At 45.2% G+C, this 8,300-nt stretch overlaps 1 protein-coding gene across 1 annotated transcript in view; it reads left to right on the top strand.

Moving 5' to 3' along the window:
- The window catches only part of HSF2BP (heat shock transcription factor 2 binding protein), a 124,389-nt gene that overhangs the window by 114,547 nt on the left and 1,542 nt on the right, over window positions 1-8,300 (top strand). The gene's annotated exons all lie outside the window — the stretch shown is intronic.

The following is an 8,300-nucleotide window of genomic DNA, read 5'->3' as shown; positions in this document are numbered from 1 at the left end:
GAGTGATCCTGACTCTGGGGATGGCTTCCCTCTGCCCGTGGGGTATGGAAGATGCACATGTCATTTCTTACCTGGTCAGGTAACAGGCACAGGCTGCAACAGATACAGGCCAAGGGAAGTTCACTACCCATGCTGAGCATCAGATGCTGCTGCCAGGAGAAGCTCATCACCTTGTAAATCAGATGCTGGAGGGGGGCAGACCAGTGCTCAGGAGGCAGAACAGCAAAACATCCTTGTGTGTCTGAGCCTGTCCCTCCTTCCACTTTCCAGTCTGGTGGGTGTGTGGCTGATACCTACATCTTCAGGAGCAGGGCACAGTTTGGCTTTGTCCTTCCTGCCCAGGAGAGCTCAGCTGTTCCCTGCTCCAGCGGACTTCTCACTGCATATCTGGCACGAGTCTCCAGCTTTCTCATGCTACTTCAGTGACAAAAAGCTATGGCCATTACTCCAGGCTGGGACCCAGCCTTTTCTGCCTTGGGTTTGTTAGGATGACTAGTTTATGACTCACTGTGTTTTTCACTGTGTCCACTAATTCCTTTTTGTATAAAAAAATTACCAATGAGCCTGTAAAGGCCAGTAGCCTACAAGAGTGATCTTGCTGCAAAGCCACCTTGTCCTTTCCAGTGACATTTGCCAGGGCACTGCAGAACTGCTGGTCCCTCTGTCAGAATATGATGATACACCAGGACAGCTGGCAAGGATGTATCCTCTGAGTGCTCATTCCAAATGGAAATGTGAACAACCAAACCATGGAAATCCTTTGTAGATAGTGTGTCTGCACCTGTCTTGTGGTTCACCCTCCCTTCTACGCTGCAGCAGTCTGCTAGGGGTAGGTAACACCAGGTGTTGGGCACATGGACTCCATAGGCAACAGCAAGATGATTTAGTGGGGGTTCCTCCTCCAGATGGCTGCACACTGATGTTACTCACATGTTATATGCCTCAGAGCAAAGTCCTGGGTGAGGAGAGCTGCTTGTGATTCAGGGTGGTGCTTCCAGATGGAGTAGTCTGTCCTACTGAGTTCTCTGTGTTCAGAGGTTTTGTGAATGTGTCAGTTCCTTGTGAGGAAAAGGTGCATCTTCATCACTGCAAATAGCAGCCCTCACTAGCTAGCTCTCTGATGGCAGAGAGAAAGTTTTTGCATGTTTTTTTTCTGCTCTGGGGCCTGTGACACCCCACAATCTGTAGTGCCAATACAGTATTGCTGTTTCCTGTCATTACATTTCCACCATCCAGGCTTCAGTGGTAACTTCCTTCAGTTCACCTTCAGGCATTCCCAGGTTTTCTTTAAAATGCAGTCAGAAGTCAGAATCCTCAGCCTCTTCAGGGATGAGAAGTTACATATGGCCAGTCTGCTCTCTTCTCATGCCAGGGAAACAGTTTGCCATTAACAATGTGTTCAAGAGCAACTGTCTTTCTGATTGCGAAACTGGATGCAGAGTCCTGGGAGTTTGTTACCACTGGGAATTCCTCAATGAATAGCTTCAGTACCCAGCACTCAGTAACCCACTACTGCCACTCGCGCCTTTACTACTCACGGCTCATTCTGTGAGTTTGGTCTTCACATTTGTTTCTAACCCTTGATTCTCAAACCACTACTGCCTTTTCAGAAACCTTGTTTTGTGAGTGCATTCTGTCTCACAGCTCATGTGGCTGCTGTGTTAAATCACAAGCCTCTCTTTAGGAAAAAACAGCAATAAAGAGATTCTGAAAACAGTGAAGGCTGCTGTAGGCTCTTCCATACCTTTTTGCTTGTGAAGATGTGGTAATAGATGTTCTACCACAGCTCCATCCTACTCGTGCTGATGAGCATTGCTTCATCTCATACTTTGTCCATACTACATTGCAAGCTTGTGTTTATGCCCACTCTGTAAGGTAGCTTATTCTATTTACCCAGAAGCATCAGAAATACCTACTAGCACTGACAGAGAAGACACATATTTCTTTGTGGCTTATCATTCTGATTCCGAGGGTGAGACATTTACTTTTTGACTGAGGGAACTATTTACCAATATGGTGAGGAGGTTAAAGCCTTGAATCCCAGGTTAGAATGCATTTGATATTACAAACCACCATAATAGTTCCATGCTGTCAAAAGGTATGAACATGAAACATTGATTTCTTATCCAGTATCTCTTATTAACAAGAGTCTGTGTGCAAAAGTTTGGCTTTTACTGACATGAAGTTAAGGAAAAAGATGCCTCTGGAGGCCTTCCCAGCTATATACATTCTTCTACTGCCAGTTCTAACAATCCCACATCATTACCCTGGACAGGATGTGCCAGCTGCAGATACAGGTAGTGCACACACATGTTCACACACAGACTTGCCAGAATGGGTTTTGCACTGGAACACAGTGCATATCAATGCTCATTTAGCTCTTCTTCATGTTTGTCCTCCCTCTATTATGAATGACAGAAGGCTTTCAGCTCAAAAAGCCCTGCTGACATGAGTGACTTACCAAAGTAGGATCCTGCTGGCTGGAGGAATCCACATCACAGAGTTCAGCTCCTGTGTAGGCATGTAGGCAACCAGAAGTTTCAGATGAGTTCAGTTCACAAATTTCTCACCCTGCTTGCAGTGAGGATTGTCGTGTAACTAGGTCTCTTCCTAATCTGACTCTATGTTTTATGTATCTAGCAGCATTATTCTTTAGAAGAAAAACCTATGGAACCTGATGCTGCCATACTCACATCATCATAATACCTTCTAAAAAGGCATCCAAGACACCAGTCTATCATGATTAGTGTCAGATCTAATTGTGAGGGTTTTTCTCCCGGTCTGTACTACAAGACTGGGGAAACCATCTGCCAAACACAAAAGCACAAACTGAGCAAGATAAAAAAAGCTCTTTCACTGATCTTCTGAGAGGCAATGGCTATCAAGAAAATGGAAACAGCCTATGCCAACTCAAAACCTGCCCTAGAACATGCAGAATGAAGACTCTGAAGATAGCACATCCTGCTGAATATAAGGACAAAGCTGTATGCTCTCTGGTTATATCAGCTGTGTTACAAGAGGAGTAGTTCTAGCTGAAGTAGGAACATCTGGTTTCCTATTTGAAGAGTCGCAATCCATCTTCTCCAGGAGCACAAACTGCTTACTCCACCCCAAAGTCAAAGCTTTTTTGAAACAATCACTGGAGAGCCATCTGGTTTTGAGTTGTCTTGTCAGTATCTTGTGAAAGATATTTTCAGAATGTTAACAAACAACACCATCCAAGAAGTTCTTCCATGTTTCTTGTGATCCATGACTGCATATATTTAGCTGCCATATGCCCTGTACTCTGCTTCTCTGGAAACTCAGAGCTGGCTTGTGCCAAGAATTGCACGTAAGAAATTTGCCTTGTGTGTGTTATTGTTCAGCTCCTGGGCTGAAGTGTAACATGCGCATACGTATTTGAAAATAGATTGTCTTGGTGTCCCACTCACAAACTGCAAGCCAGCCCACCTCCCCCACTCCTTCTTCCTTGGACTCATTTCATCAGTTAGGGTGTATGAAGCAAGAATTTCACTAACCCATTGTTCTCTGAAACGTTATTTATTGTCTTGCCCTTCATCACAGCCTGTGTGCAGAACCAGTGCATAAGAATGCATGACGCCTGACTTGACACCATGCAGAATTTCTGCTGAGCTCCTCACCTTCGGCACCAGTAGCAGCCTTTGTCTGGTCTGTGGCTGGAGAAAGCCAGCTCTCAAGTGTGCAAAATGTACTTGACCTCACTTTCAAACACCCACATGCACGCTCAAAAGGACAGGGAACTCATTACATTCATGGTCCAGAAACTGGTATTTTGTTCTCTGTCCCTGCTCTGCCTGACTCTGGCTGAATGCAATTGGAAATGTCAGAGCTGCAGCCTCTCTGTAACGTAAGAGGAGGATTACAGTTTTCCTGACACTGAAGCAGGGGGGTACAACAATGCAGCTGACGTAGGAGAGGATGGATTACAGCGCATCTGACATAGTAGCAATTATAGGAAATGTATTTACAGGGATGGATGGAAAACAAATTTAATATGCTGTTCCAGAGGAGGACAATAAAGGTGTGTTGCAACAGTCCTTCCCTGCTCTGGAAAGCCATATTTCTCACTTGTCCATCAGCACAAACAATCTGTGCTGCATGGCAGGAAACATCAGACGCAAGGATCACATTAATCTCTAAGGAAGGATACCTGTTTTCGTAACTTGCTCATTCACTAAGGTTTCTTAGTAGTGGCTCAGACAATAGGTGGATATATCAGGTTTTCCCTGTGGAATAACTGTACCACCGGCACTGTGCTGTGAACACAACTTATTTTGTTTGTTTTATTTCAGAGCAAGCAGAGTAGACAGAGGAAGGGGGGAGGGGAAAAGCTACCGATATTTCGGCATGCAGTAGACAAATGCCATTAATACCCTCCTCAAAGGAGCCATGCACACCCCCTTGCCTGGCAGAGGCACAAGCAGGCACAAACAGATGAAGCAATGACTTGGGACACCGGTAAGGGGACAGCCTTTCCACTCCAGAATGCAAGAAGAACATGGTGGATCTCAAATGCTTATTAGTATAGGTGAGAGGTGAGTGGGACCCTTATTCGTTCTGTCCCTGGGGAAGGATGTGTAGCTTTCTGTATGAATCACTGAACAAGTGAGGGGAGGCTGGAGTAAAGGGACATCAAAACGGCCACATTCGGGTCACTGTTTCCAGCACAGCCACCAACAAAGAACATACGTGTGCAGTGAATTCCATTGTCTCAGGCTACTTCCTGTTGGGCACACGTCCATGTCACCCACAGCTGCGCCACCAGGGCATCCTAGAGTGCTCCTGTGAAAAGCAATAGGATGTTGGTGAAGGTCAGGGCAAAGGGAACAAGGCTGAATTACCTTCCTGCCCTCACAGCATGGCATGGGGGCAGAGACAGCCAGTCCCCAGTGAGAGCATCTGCACTGTCTGGAGAATAAGTGGCAGGTCTTGCTGAGGTGGGCACACCACATGATAATCCCAGAAGCTGTAAAGCCAAGGGCAACAGCCTTCAGTCTTCTTTCTGGTCTGCCCACAGGAAAATTTCCCACATTTGTTGAATGAGAGATGGTTTCACAGAATCTATTTGGTTGGAAGAGACTGCGAAGATCATCCAGTCCAACCTTCAACTCATGACTGAAGGGTCATCAGTAAACCATGTCCTTAAGTTCCAGCTCCACACTGTGCTTGAGCACCCCCAAGGATGGTGACTCCACCATTGCCCTGGGCAGACCATTCCAATGTTTGGGAACCCTTTCAGTGAAGAAGCATTACCTAATATCCAGCCTAAACTTAACCCTGACACAGCTTGTAACCACCTCCTCCAGTCCTGTTGCTTGACATCAAGGACAAGAGGCTGTCCCTTCCTCACTCCAACTTCCCTGCAGGTAGTTGTAGAGGGCAATGAGGTCTTCCCTCAGCCTCCTCTTCACTGGACTGAGCAACCTCAGCTCCCTCAGATGCTCCTCACAGGCCATGTGTTCCAGGCCCTTCACAAGCCTCATTGCCCTTCTTTGGACATGCTCTAGCACATTAATATCTTTCTTATAATGAGGGGCCCAGAATGGCTTCCCACCATTTCAACCAAGCTGGCAGAATTACGCCAGCCTTTTTGTAGGGATCCCAAGGAGAAAGAAGAGAAAGATCCCAAGCAAGGTAAGGGTAAAGGCAAAGGGGCACAAGAAAGTTAATGTTTAAGTTTTGTCTTATTAGAGCTTGAATGTGGAATCTCCATCAAGAGTTCTCAGGTTGGGGGTGCCTGGGACTGTGAAGCCACTAGACATGGTGTGAAGGGTTAGAGTGGATCCCTCCTCCAATAATTTACTATAAACATGCCCCAGAGAGAGTAAATTCACTACAGTCAGAAAAATGAAATTATATTTCTGCAGTTAAACTGAATATATCAGTATAAACAGAATGAAACTATTACAGAATATAGTGGCCTTAGAGAAGATGAGGTTGGGGACAAGCGGTGGTGAAGCAGCAAAGCAGCAGGTAAAACAGAAGTGGGGGAAGACAGCAGCAGGTGCAGCAAAAGCAGCAGAAGCAGCAAAGAGGCAGATACAGGCTGTGCTTCCAGACATAAAGTTTTTGATGCTCCAATTAAATTATATTAACTTATCTGTTGTTGTCATTTTATGGCCTATCCCTGGAATGTTCACTTCTTCACTCAGAGACTCCAATACTTTTTCACTTTACAATCAGTGTTTAAGTTTCTTTGTTCCTAATTTTTTTAAGTCTGAGCTAGAAATCTAGCTCAAATGGCCACACATGGGCAATGGGGTGACCAAGTGTCCCGTCTCTTTTTGACAGCTTGCAACCCATGCAGGGCAGCCTCTACAGGTCATCCCTACCCCAGCACAGCTTTTTCACACAACTAACCTTCCTGCATCAGTGCCATTGAGATTCTTTCCCTCACCATTGGAAGGAGTTTCTATCACTCCTTCCCTACTGCTGCCTCCTTGATGTTTCCATTTCATCCTGTCCATAGCCTCTTCCATCTCAGACCCTTTGCCTCCATCTCAGCCTCCAGCTCTTTCAGGGACCCTAGCAGGATTGCTAACTTCAAATTACAGCTATGGAGACAGCAGTGAGCAGGGAGTATGCTGGGCCACTGAAGAGAAAGGATAATTTCACAGGAAAGAAGCCCTCTGTCAAATGAATTTAGGACACATCTTCCCCTCACCTCTGCTCTCACATCTGAAATATACTTACCATTTATTTTTCCCTTTGGAGCTGGCAACTTCTGACTGAACTTACACTGCTAAACTTCCCTTTCGTGTGTAGCTAAAGATCCCCAAAAAACAAAATACGTAAGCTAATACAGTGTGTAGATGTTTCAGGGAGCAGTGAGAAGCAATACATACTCTCAACAGCAACTGCTGGCAAAGAGTCACAAAGCCCTGGGGGTACTAGAAAGCAGGCTGGCGCTGTTTAACCTGTGCACGCTCTATCTGGAACTGGGGGGTGAACAGTAAATTACAAGTATTAATCTTCCACAAAGTCCAGCCTGATGTGAAAAATCACATATGAAAGCTGCCTGTTGTACAAACAGTACTCAGTCTGGTATGTATGTAGCTTTATTTATACCAGCTACATAATTGCAGCATGAAGGATGGCCTTGCAGTTAGAGCACTTTGCCTGAGCTCAGGACACAGAAGGGTATTTCACAGCCCTGCCACGGATTGCTACATCACTACTATGGGCAAAGGGACTTATTCTTCCAGACGTTTTGCCCTCTCAGCAGTAAAGTAGGTATAGAAAGTGGGAGAAATTACATCTTTTCTTTATCTTTTGTCCATTTTATCTATGAAGATCCAACACTCTTGGTGGGAATTATTGGTCTATATGTATCTGAACTCCGTGTGATTTTGCCTCAGTAAGGTGCCTAATCTGACTAATTCTGATGCTAAAAGTAGCTTCACAGAGATGCACTCAGCCCCACTGGAGCCCTCTTTAGTCAAAGCCTTTGGTCAAATACATGCTTTACCTCTCAGGACACCTTGCAAATGGATGTTTTAGATGTTCAGAGGGTGGGAGCACCTCTTCTATGAGGACAGGCTACAAGAGTTGGGGCTCTTCAGCTTGAAGAAGTCTTCGAGGAGACATTATAGTAGCCTTCCATTATCTGAAGGGGGCCTTCAGGAAGGCTGGGGTGAGACTATTTACAAGGTCTTGTAATGAGAGGATGAGGGGTAATGGGTTTAAACTGGCAGAGAGGAGATATAAACTAGATGTTAGGAAGAAGTTATTTACAATGAGGGTGGTGAAACGCTGCATTAGGTTGCCCAGGGAGGTTGCGCATGCTCCTTCTCTGGAAGGGGCTTGGAACTAGATGATCTTTGAGGTCCCTTCCAACTGAAACCATTCTGTGATTCTATGTTGAGCAATTGCAGCTTTCATTAAAATCAGCAGAAACTGTGGATGCTCAGTCTTTGTGAAAATCAGCCCACATACTATAAAATCGCTTTCAGAAAAGTTTCAATGGGCACAGTTAAGATTACAGGTGTGTATTAGCTTTTATTATCATCACCACCTTTAGTGATTAAACTTCACCAACTGGAAAACCCCCTAATTCCAAAGCTGTTATTCAGTGTTGTCTTTTTTTTTAAAGCTTCTGCATTTTATTTATCCTGGGCAATGGAAATAACCTGGCCCACTTCTCTTTTCACATGATCTTTTCATATGTTTGTTACCAGTCGTCAGTCAGGTTCACATGGCCCAGTACAGTGGAGCTCTGTAAGAGTGACAAACACGGAAGGGAAATGATTACAATAAAAGAAAGGCACTCTCAAGGGCAC

The sequence above is a fragment of the Pogoniulus pusillus genome, chromosome 12 (assembly GCF_015220805.1).
Source record: "Pogoniulus pusillus isolate bPogPus1 chromosome 12, bPogPus1.pri, whole genome shotgun sequence".
Taxonomy (NCBI): Eukaryota; Metazoa; Chordata; class Aves; order Piciformes; family Lybiidae; genus Pogoniulus; species Pogoniulus pusillus.
The sequence above is the reverse complement of the archived record's forward strand: the minus strand, read 5'-3'. Positions and strand labels throughout refer to the sequence as shown.